A 10,709-nucleotide genomic window follows, 5' to 3' on the forward strand; every position below is an offset into this window, starting at 1 on the left:
CTTACCCTGTTTATATCAGTGACATAAGAGTGCATGCTACTTTCTCAGAAGAGCGCTGTCTTTGCCGCTTCACAGCACAGTGCCTTGTACTCCCAGGCTTGCACATGGTGTTAGCAGATATTTAAAGCACTTCAGCTTAACATTTTATAGGTCATGATGAACTGAGCCTATAAAACAAGTCACTGCAATGAAGTTAATGCAGTCTTAAGAGTGTTACATAGACCGAATACTCAATATTCAGGATAATTTTAGCCCACTGTAGACATATCAATGGGAAGGAAAAGTTCTTACCACGAGGAATTTATTTCCATGTCCAACCTGATTTACAATACACTTACAGTACAGAAGCTTTGCTACAAATTTACTATTGAAAGCCATTTTTTTCAGGTTTACCCAGTAATACAGTAACTATAGGAACCTTTGAATTTCAAATTGTTCTACTACACACACACACACATATGCATGCAAAACAGAAAAACGAGAGAAGAAATTAGGCAGAAAACTAATTTAATTGGGCAAGCTACTCTGACCAAAGTCATGCACCTTGAGCACCTTGGAGGAAGCATCCTCCATCTTACTTGTCAGTGACACCAACCTGTACAATGTTTCATCTGGCAAGATGGTGTATTTTGCTGTTGTAGGTGCAAAGGCATCTATATTCCTTTCTTCGTAGTAATCTGTGATCTTAAACCTTACTGTTCATTGCTTCTCAGATACCTTGCTTCTTGTGATATACATCTATATAATGAAGGAGCAATTTGGAAATGTATTTAATACACACATTTTTGCAGCACTGTAAAATTGTTTTGCCATAACTCGAGTTTGTTCTCTGTCTATTAAATACTTTCTTTTAGGCTGAATTGTAAGTGTAGCAATAACATGACAGTTATGAACCCATAATCTTTCCTTGTTTACTGAATTTATTACAGACATTGAGTTCAACTCTACTGTTACACTCATGAAACTGTAGGTGTTTTCTCATCTAGAAGGTAGCAGCAGTGATATTACTTTCAGTATATTATTCTGGTGCCAGTATCACTGGTGGGTATAAAAAACATAATTTACTTTGTGTATTTAGCTTTCTTGGATAATTTTGCTGCCTTTTAGACAGAGATATAGCAAAAGAACACGTCCCGGAGTCACATTTAAAACAGGAGCACTTTGGGTAATGTACTGTAGCCAGAACACATATGAGTTAGAGCTCACTTATCATGAATGCCATCAGCAGTGTCTTGTTGCTTTCTTATCAGCCACTTCCTGCTGTCAGCCCAGTGCTTATTTCAATAGTAAAGGATTTGCATCAAATGTAACCCAGTATTATGTATGGCTAACATGTGGTTTTTAATTGTGCGGGCACACGAGACTCCTTCAGTGGTAGACAGTTTTGTAAAAGGATTAGATCATGAATGTTTTTGACACAATTAAAGATTATCTGTGCATTGACAAAGTGAAGCCAGTGAATTCTCTGATGAATGTTTCACAGTGGTGAGTCTGCTTGGCTTGTGTAAAAAAACAACTGCAGAATAGACAGGATTTTTGCAGTTGTGGGAACAAGCAAACCGAAGCAGTCCTCTAAACTTCTCTGGGCTCAAAACTGGAAGTTCCAGGAAGCAGAGAGTGCACAATTCAAATCAGTAACTTAATCCCTTAACTTCAGTTTGCGAAGAAATAGTGGGATTGTGCTTTCCAAGTTAGATGATAATTAGATCCAGACATCACTGGAATATATATATATATATTCATATACTAATGAATAACAGTGCTTTTGTGACAGGCATTCCTCTCAGAAGAAAAGAAAGTACTTGTAGTGAGGACTCTCAGACACATTTTAATAGGAAATGACACCACTGTTACAGACTTGATTAAAGATCTACCAAGGGACAACACTTATGCAAAAAATCAGCAGATGAAATGAGAAAAGTTGTAATTTTATTATTAGTTATCAGTTAAATATGCGTAACTTTAAGGCAATGAAATCTGCAGTAAAAATATGAGAAAAAGGACTGTACCTTCTTGCTAACAGATTGCACTTTTATAAATCTCTTAAAATAACCTAATTGTCTTTTGCCTCTTGCTCAGCATTTTGCTCTGAGTTCTGTTGAGCTGTATAAATGAGTCACTCTGCAGCCCTATGGAGTTGGTGGATATGCAGCAGTGGGCACATGGCCACTGTTGATGAAAATGATAACCCAAAAAGGGGATATTCCCCAAGGCAGGTTTACAAAAAACAATTTATTCTTTTTCACCCTGTAAAACTCATCTTACATGCAGCATCTTTTGCATTATTACAAACTCTAATCCTCTGAGTGGGTAATTAACGGACCAGAAAAGCCATTTGTGGAAAGAAAGAGCCATAAGGGTGAAAAATATTTCTCTGCTGAATGATCTTTAAGGAGTAAATAATTACAAGAGTGAGAGGTTTGGGATGACCAATCTAAATCTGAACATAATTAGGATGAACACAGTTTGAAAATCGAAGCAGTTGGCATGTGCAACAATTCTCATTTCAGAAGACTAATTAAATATTTAAAAGCCCAAAACCCCTCACTATTCACAGAAAAATAGCCTGCCACAAAAGGATCTGTAACTTTGCAGATAATTAGGAAGGGTTATAGGGGAAAAATCACGGATTGGCTCCAAGGTTCTGCAAGGTCACGTCTTATTATGGTGTATCTTTTATATGGTCTGATAACAAGATCTTGCTAATTTAATCTAAGTAGGGCATCCCATAGCGATTTCCCATTTCCCTTGTTAAAAATATGATCATTTTTCCATATGCCAACTGCAATAGGTGAACATTTTTGTAAATAATTTCTCCTAATTGATACAGGCTATAATCTTTTTAATTATTCAAGGTGATTGCATGTGTTAAAGTTGAGTTAGGGTTGTGCCCACTGCATGCCCCATGTGAAGTTGTCCTCAGCCTGCCTGTTGCACTGGGAAACCAAAGGACTCTATGGAATCTGGTTATCCCAATGGCCAGTTCTATAAATGACTAAATCTTAATTTCCTGTTAGAGGCAAAATAGGATTTTTTTGTTGAATATGCATTTCTGTATGCAGAAGAGATGTGTTAAACTCAGGAGACTCAAAGCGAATCAAGCTGAAAATTTGCATTGCACAGACCTCGGGGTCTGGTGGAAGTGTGAGTGTTGAAAGAGTACGAAGGCTTCTGTTTCAAAAGTTACAGTAACAAATCATACCTGTCATCTAAAATACCTTATTTTAGTAATTAAAGTGGGTGATTGTTAAAAATGTATTTCAGATCTGTGCAAATTAACGTGAAGGATAAGGCTACATGTTTTCAATATTATAATTTTTCAAGTTACTCATTTAATAATGACTCAGAAGCTGTCTTAAGTTACATAACTTTTAACTACATTATGAATATGGTGCATGCCAAGCCACGGATAAAAAAGATCAACTGTGCTGCAAAAAAAAAGAATTCTAAAGGATTTTTACTCTTATCCTGTACTCTCTGTCTGGTAGTCTCTTCTCCTGCAAGTCTGTTGCAGTGTTATTCCTAAGGATCAGACACTGTGCTTCAGGATTTTCTCTTGGATTTTCTATAGCTCTGCTCTAGCACTGTGCCTCTGAAATAAATGCCCCTTCGTAAAGCCCTGGGTTTATTTAAAGCCCCACATTTCTCCCCTGAAACCTGCTCAATGCACAAGGCATGATGCGGCGCCGTGCTCGTTCGGTGTGAATAATCTGTGCAAATTGCTCAGATACAACGATGCTGCACTACTAAAGTTTTCATTAGTAAGTAAGCATAGCTGCAGGCTATTTATTTTGTCTAAATGGTGAAACATTTAATTGGATCTTTTGAACTTATTGCTTTTCAGCAGTGCGGATCTGCTTGGCTTAGTTGGTGTTCTAAGATGTACACTGTCTGTAATCCCATGCTGCAGCTTGCTTGCAAATATGCATGCATGTAAATAATATGACAATTATTATTATGAAAATTACTGTATTTCCATTTCTTATTCCTCAGGTGAGATTGCATTAGAAACATTTTCTCTAAAGAACAGGTCTCTTCCGTCTCATACTGTTACGGGGTTTGGGTTTGCACCTATGCAGACCTCACCAGGAGATTGTTCCATTTACTTTGCACACCTCATTGCATCTATGATACTTACTTTTACTGTCCTTGATTTACAGTCATCTCCTCAAAAACTCTGATTGGTTTATTAGGCCTTTGGTATACATGGTAGAAAGTAGTAGAGATAGAAAAGCCAGGATTATGAATGCACCTAAAAATATCGAGAGAAAGCAGGAGTTATGTATTCCACTGGAATCCACTTTTTTTTTTTTCCTCTCTCTGTTTTATCTGATGCTCCAGTTTCAGGTTAATGATAACCCCATAATAATAGCATTTACACCAATAAGAAAAGTATTAGAACAAGGATGAACTGTAACAAGAAAAACTGTTTCTGATAGCTTAGATGTGAGTAAGTGAGAAGATTCCTCATTTTAACAGTGACTGCTTTGAACTTGGAGACATGAATACTAAAAGGCAAATGGTCATAACTAAATGTATTAAAGTTGTAAGAAGAGGTTGAAAGCAAGAAATATAGTTAAATTACTTTGCCATACAAGTCTGATACACATTCATTGACAGTGAATCAGACCGAGTAATTCTAAGAAAAGGCCTATGGGAGTTGCATATTTTATGCTGTGTTTTATTGTCTATTTGGAGTTTTTATGCTTAATGCGTACCCTTAGACTCCCACAAGATTACGTTGTATAAAGAAAGCACAATTAAATATTATTGCAATTTTTTATTGGGCAAATGGAAACAAGGCTATGGGGTACCTTCTCCTACAATATTAATTATACACTATTTACCTTCCTTGTATGTGTTTACTTGGTAATTAGGAAGATTCAACAAATCATCAATATTATATTTTAAAAGAAAACAGAAGGAAAAAAACACCCCTTTTTTTTTTTTCTTCACCCTAAATATTTTTCATCCAAATCCCCCAGATTTATTACTGTAATGGTCATGTTGCCAAGTGCATAGAAAATCCTAGGGCTAGTTCATGAATTTTCAAACCAAGCTGTAGGATGCCTCACTGCTTTAGCAGTCATAGGTGAGTCACCAATATCTAGATGCAGCTCTTATGGCCAAATTCTGCTATCATAGCTGCTCATGTATCTCCTTTTGTCTTTTAGATAATGAAAACTGCCAAGCACAGCTCACTAAATCCATTTCCTCTTTGAGCTCAGTAAAATAGATGCTATTTCCTTTTTGCATGCTGATTCCCCTATAACAATTTTGAGGCTTCTAACTTAAAAATAATTTTTAGAAAATTTTACAAATGAATAAGCAATGTTGTTAGTGTGTCTTCCTGAGTTTGAAAAGGCCAGTCCCAGCATTATAGATCTATCCTTAGGGGCGTGTGGCTCTGTAGGATGAGTGCACTCACTCATCCTGCATGGGAAGGGTAGTGCTTGAGCCCTGTGGAAACAGCAGTGATGGCTGGCCAATCCTTCTTCAAGGCCAGGCTTTATAGGAAGGCTGGATTTTCTCAGCAGGTTTTTTTCCAGGCTTTGGTTAGGCTTAAATTGCTAACTCATTAGACCTCAGTACGTAATAATGTATGGCTTGTGAGGTGAATTCAAAACTCAGAATTTAAATACATGCCTTTAAATTTATCTGCCATGGCATTTCTTTGTGCATACTTATATATCAAAACACCCCTAAAATAAAATCTCTGTTCTCCATTTTATATGTAAGTTTTGTAATAAAACATAGCATTTAAGTAAAATCTGATATCTTCATACATCTGTAACTTTGCATTTAATGACGGGAGGGAAGGTTTAGTGAATATTCATACAAAAGCAAAACCACATCCCACATGGCAGTTGTAGACCATTAGGAATACAGCTGTAAAGACAGCTACTTACTCTGGGTAATGAGGTTCAGGAATTTTTCAGTGTAAGTCATCACATGAAGTGCATTCATCCCATATTCCCCTATCTTTTCACTCAGGCTGCAGCTCACCCAGGGTGAATAAGGAACAAGAAGACCATATGGAGTATGTGGTGCTGCAGCTCGGAGTTTACGTGCCTCGAGTGGTGTTTGAGCAGGTTGCTGCAGGCAATATGCAGGAACATGCCATCATACTGGCTTTTAAGTGTTTAATCAATATGCTGAAAGAGAAATATCATCAGAACTGGCTTGAAAATTTCAAAACATACCAAGATAGTTTTTTTAATCTATCAACAATGTTACTAAAAATTAATTTTACTCGCTAAATGTGGGTTTAGATTGTATCTTTTTTTTTTAATAGTGAATACATGTGACTGCTGTGTTTGCATTTCACCCTAATTAAGGAAACACTACATTCGCAGAAATACAGCATTAGAAATACCCAAAATTATTTTGATAGTTTTTCTGCCTACATATTAATCCATATTCTTTTCAAAATATCATTATGTTTATTTTATGTTACTATCTTCGTCAATGTTGTGTATGCAAAACAAAAGCATTTGAAGCATGCATTGCAATGTGGACATTATTTCATACATACCTTATTTTTGCAAACTGCAAGAACCACTTGTTAAGGATCTGTTTGTATTTTTCTATGTCAGATGTGACTTGCTCACAGAGATGACCTCTTCCCTCAGTCAGTTGGTTTGATCCATACAGTGCTAATGTCTTTCCAGAATCTATTTCTCAGATCCCAGTGCTTCACTTTCTGGACCAGTCACGATACACTGTGGTTTTCATTTTAGTGCTGGAGTATTTGTTCAAGTCCATAGATTGTGCATTTTTAATCTTCCTTAGAACAATGGTGAATAATGGCCCTTGGCAGGAGATAATGAAATTTTCTTAATTTATATTTTCAAGCAGAAGCTTCAATTGAAAATGGCATCCTATGGCCTGCAGACATAGCTCTAGTGCAAGTTTCAGGGGAGCTGTAATAATAATGCAGTGCCAGCAGTGACAAGGAATGATAGGACAGTGAAGAAGCAATTTAAGAAAGAAAAGAGAATGTACCAAAGCTTTATTGTAGCATATCTAATGATCTGCTGAAGATTCCCAATAGCTTTGGGAGCATGACAGGAGAAACTAATGTTATCTTGCCAAAACAGAAGCCCCTGCTTAATCAGCAGAACAAGATTATTGATTAAAACACCTAGCACAATAGATTGCACATGGAATCTCATCTCCATACATTGCACATGAAAAAGTGCAATAATAAGCATAAGGTAATAATAATAATAAAAAGCAAAAGCAATTTGTTGGGAATTGTACAAGTCAAGATTAGAGCTGAAATACAAACAAATTATCATGGAAAATACAGCTGTCCTTATAGCTGAGCAGACAGGATGGATGCAGCAGGGACAGGGCTACATCGTGAGCAGCAGGTAATACCAGCCCTGATGGAGCTGCTTTACTTTCCTTTTTCTTTCTGTATTCATCTGAAATGTGAAGGGCCATTCCTCATTTGCACAGTCTTCTTCCTGAGGTGAAAGGAGTTCAGACATTATACTGTAACTGTTAATTAAACACTCCATTTGATTTTTAGATTACTCTAAGTGATGCATGTGCATTATGAAGATGTAACCTTTCTTCATTCATACTAAAATACAGAAGGCACGTGTGTCAGAGTACACAATTGCTCCTTGCATTCATGAGAATAGTGATAATTCCTGCATTTCCCCTTGCAAAACTGTTGTCACTGCTAGCACAAGAACCTGAATTATCATTCTTTCATTACTACAGTTAGTTCTTTCCTAACTAGCATTTCAATTTTAATTCATACATTACCTTTCCTAAGTTAACTGTTACTGAGTTATACAGACTTTGCTGATCTGCTGTATTTCCCTGTAAATGACAGTCATTGCATCATAAATCTTTGTGAATATTGTGAATTCTTCTTGAGTGTGAAGACATTTCTCAGTGTGCAATCCTATGAATTTTAAGATTGTAGATAATCCCCTGAAAATGCCTGTATTGTAACATATGCAGTTAGGTAGATTGCAGAACACTTAAATGGTATTTAAAACCTACAGAGAACTTAAACACTAGATTACAAACACTGAAACACCAGAGTATTTGTGATTTGTGTTTTTAAGTTTGCAGAAATTACAACTGGTTTGTATCACACACCTTCATTGGAACAATTCTAAAAGAGTTTGAGCAGATAGACCAAGTTAACATTATAACATGTAGAAAAAATAACTTTGGTTAAAATGAATGAGGGACTCCAAGTTATTCGTCAGTTCAGCTTTTTGAGGTTTGGATTTTTTTTTTCCTGATGGTGTCTAGGCCAATTTTGCAATTTCCAGGGCACTTTATTTCTACAACAGTCTTTTTTTGGAGAATCCTGTGGCACAAAAGGTGCTTGCCCATCACAAAAAATAAATGGGTCACCAGATTTAAGGCTGTAACAGTGGAATATCCTCTTCTTCAAGCACGGTGTTTCTAGGTGTAAAGGTTTCTTAAAATTATGAAGTTCTTCTGTGGTAGCTTTGATAATCTGTAGCCACATAGGAAAATCTGCTGTTTAGTGCTATTTTGCAGAGAGTGGAGTCTCTTTTATCCAATGTGCTACAGAATTTAAGGCTTCTTGTCTTTAAGAAGCTCAACTGAAACCCTTACCAGATTGTAAAATGTTTTTTTGCAGACAGTAGCAGAGGTATAGGCCAATAGCTAACAAAGTATCCCTGGTTTTACAGAGAAAAACAGTGCAGCAGACAGAAGGCTTTAATTTATTCAGAGAGCAAAACGCAGTAGTATAAATTCCCTGAATTACTTGTCTCAGAGCTACCTCTATGAAATTCACTCATTCTTCATCTCTTCTCTGTAACCCATGAATTAGGATTGACAGCTGCTATAGTTGCTGTTGGTTTTTCTTAAAAGTCTCACTCTAATGGAAATATGACCTCTAAATAGGTAAAAAATGGTTACCTGAATGTCAGCTTTTTAAACTGTGAATATCCTAACTAAGTGTATTTAATTTGAAATCTTAGAAGTGTATGTAAATTACTCAGGTTTTATAAAATACAGCCAACAGTGCAGCAAAATCAGTGATTTGAATATGCAAGCCTATAGCTTAAAGCACAAATGCACTATTCATATAGTTATTAAAGTAATTCCACTTCTTGGGGAAGTGCTGGTGGGCCTGGTAGCACTGCTGTATACTGCAGCAGTGGGCATAACTCATTGTTTTGTAACAATGGTCTTGGGTTTGGCCATAGGGGAGCAAAAAGTGACCATTTGCACAGCAGGTAAAGTCTTTCATAAAGGAATTGTCAGAAGTTTTTGGAGTGTTATCAATTTCCTGTAAACACCACTCAGTGCTGGAAGTTTGACTCTGACACTGTACAAAGAAAAACACCTGCCTTTTCTTCTGAATTATTATTACAAATCCTTTTGATAAAACCTAACATGAAGTTCTTCTCAGTTTCCTGGCTGATGGCAGCATTATGAATCTTTTACTGGGAGAAAATGAAACTGAAGCAAACAGCTCTTCACAGGGAAATTAGTCTATCTTTTTCTCAACGCTAAATATGACCTTGGTTAGCTTCATTCTCAAGCAATTTCTCCCAACATGTACTTGTTTTATTTTGTAACAAATAAATAATTCTGTCTTAATTGCTGCTCATTTGAGTATAAGATAAAATTTTCATACAGCTCAAAGCTGTGGAAACCATCATACTGAAGATGCACTAGGAGAAGTCTTATAGGAATTGCTTTGGCTTCAGCATAAGATTTTTGCTAAAGAAATGCAAATTTAAAGAAATTTGTTACAAAATCTTACATGCCAGATTTTCTCATGCTGGTTAGTGTACCTGAGGTGTGGCACATACGAACCCCTGTACTGGGGATATTGCAGAGGCCTGTGAGGTTTGGGGCCACATTGCCTGCTCCTGCTTCTACAGCCTCCATCTGCACCACACACACAGCAGCAGCACTCTGTCCTCCATGGCAGGGGCTGTGTGCATATTTTCACACTTTACACACTGAGTACAGTGGTTTTCTCAGCAGCTGGGTGCACATTTCACCACTTCAGCCTGGGTCTGAAGCCACTGGGTGTGTCAGAGTCATTCCAGACTCTCTGACATCCTGCAGGAGCTGACTGAGCCATTGGGGTGGGAGTGGGGTGGCATTATTTGTGCAAGAGCTGTGCAGGGGACCTGGCTTTGCCCTCTGGAAAAGGTGGCAGACGAATTCCCACCACCTATCCATATCCATGATTGTGTATATACAGAAATCCCTGACTATTTCCAGTCAGTTCTGCAATTATGTGGCTTATGATGGTGGAAATAATCAACTTTAAATTAATTTGTTTTAATACAAAAAAAGAGGAAAAAGAAAAGAAGAGTTAACTGATCAACTTAGAGAGCTTTTGTCTCTGAGTTTACTCAGCACAGAGGCACAGCATGTCCTGACTGGCTCTGTGCTAGTTTGATTACTGTATAAAAAAGGAAGTCATTTATAATAGAGTTCTTTGAATATGTTTGCTCTACCTTTTATGAGGTAGCATGAATTATTCTAATAGCTGTTGGTGCTGTACAACTGGGGAAAGCCACTGATACAAGGCAGATTATTTTAGTTTGGGTTTGTGGTATTCAGGAGTATGGGAAGAAGTAGGGCAATAGAGAAGTTGATGTACAGCTGGAGTCAAAGGCTAGTCTATTACGTAAGTTCAGACTTCTGTTATTCAGTTTGCTGACAAACAAAAGTAACCCTTG

The 10,709-nt window shown here is 37.0% G+C and overlaps 1 protein-coding gene across 1 annotated transcript in view; it reads left to right on the plus strand.

The window, feature by feature from the left end:
• The window catches only part of ADGRL2 (adhesion G protein-coupled receptor L2), a 165,034-nt gene that overhangs the window by 100,013 nt on the left and 54,312 nt on the right, over nt 1-10,709 (plus strand). The window lies entirely within an intron of this gene.

This window comes from Geospiza fortis, unplaced genomic scaffold, assembly GCF_000277835.1.
Source record: "Geospiza fortis unplaced genomic scaffold, GeoFor_1.0 scaffold1310, whole genome shotgun sequence".
Taxonomy (NCBI): Eukaryota; Metazoa; Chordata; class Aves; order Passeriformes; family Thraupidae; genus Geospiza; species Geospiza fortis.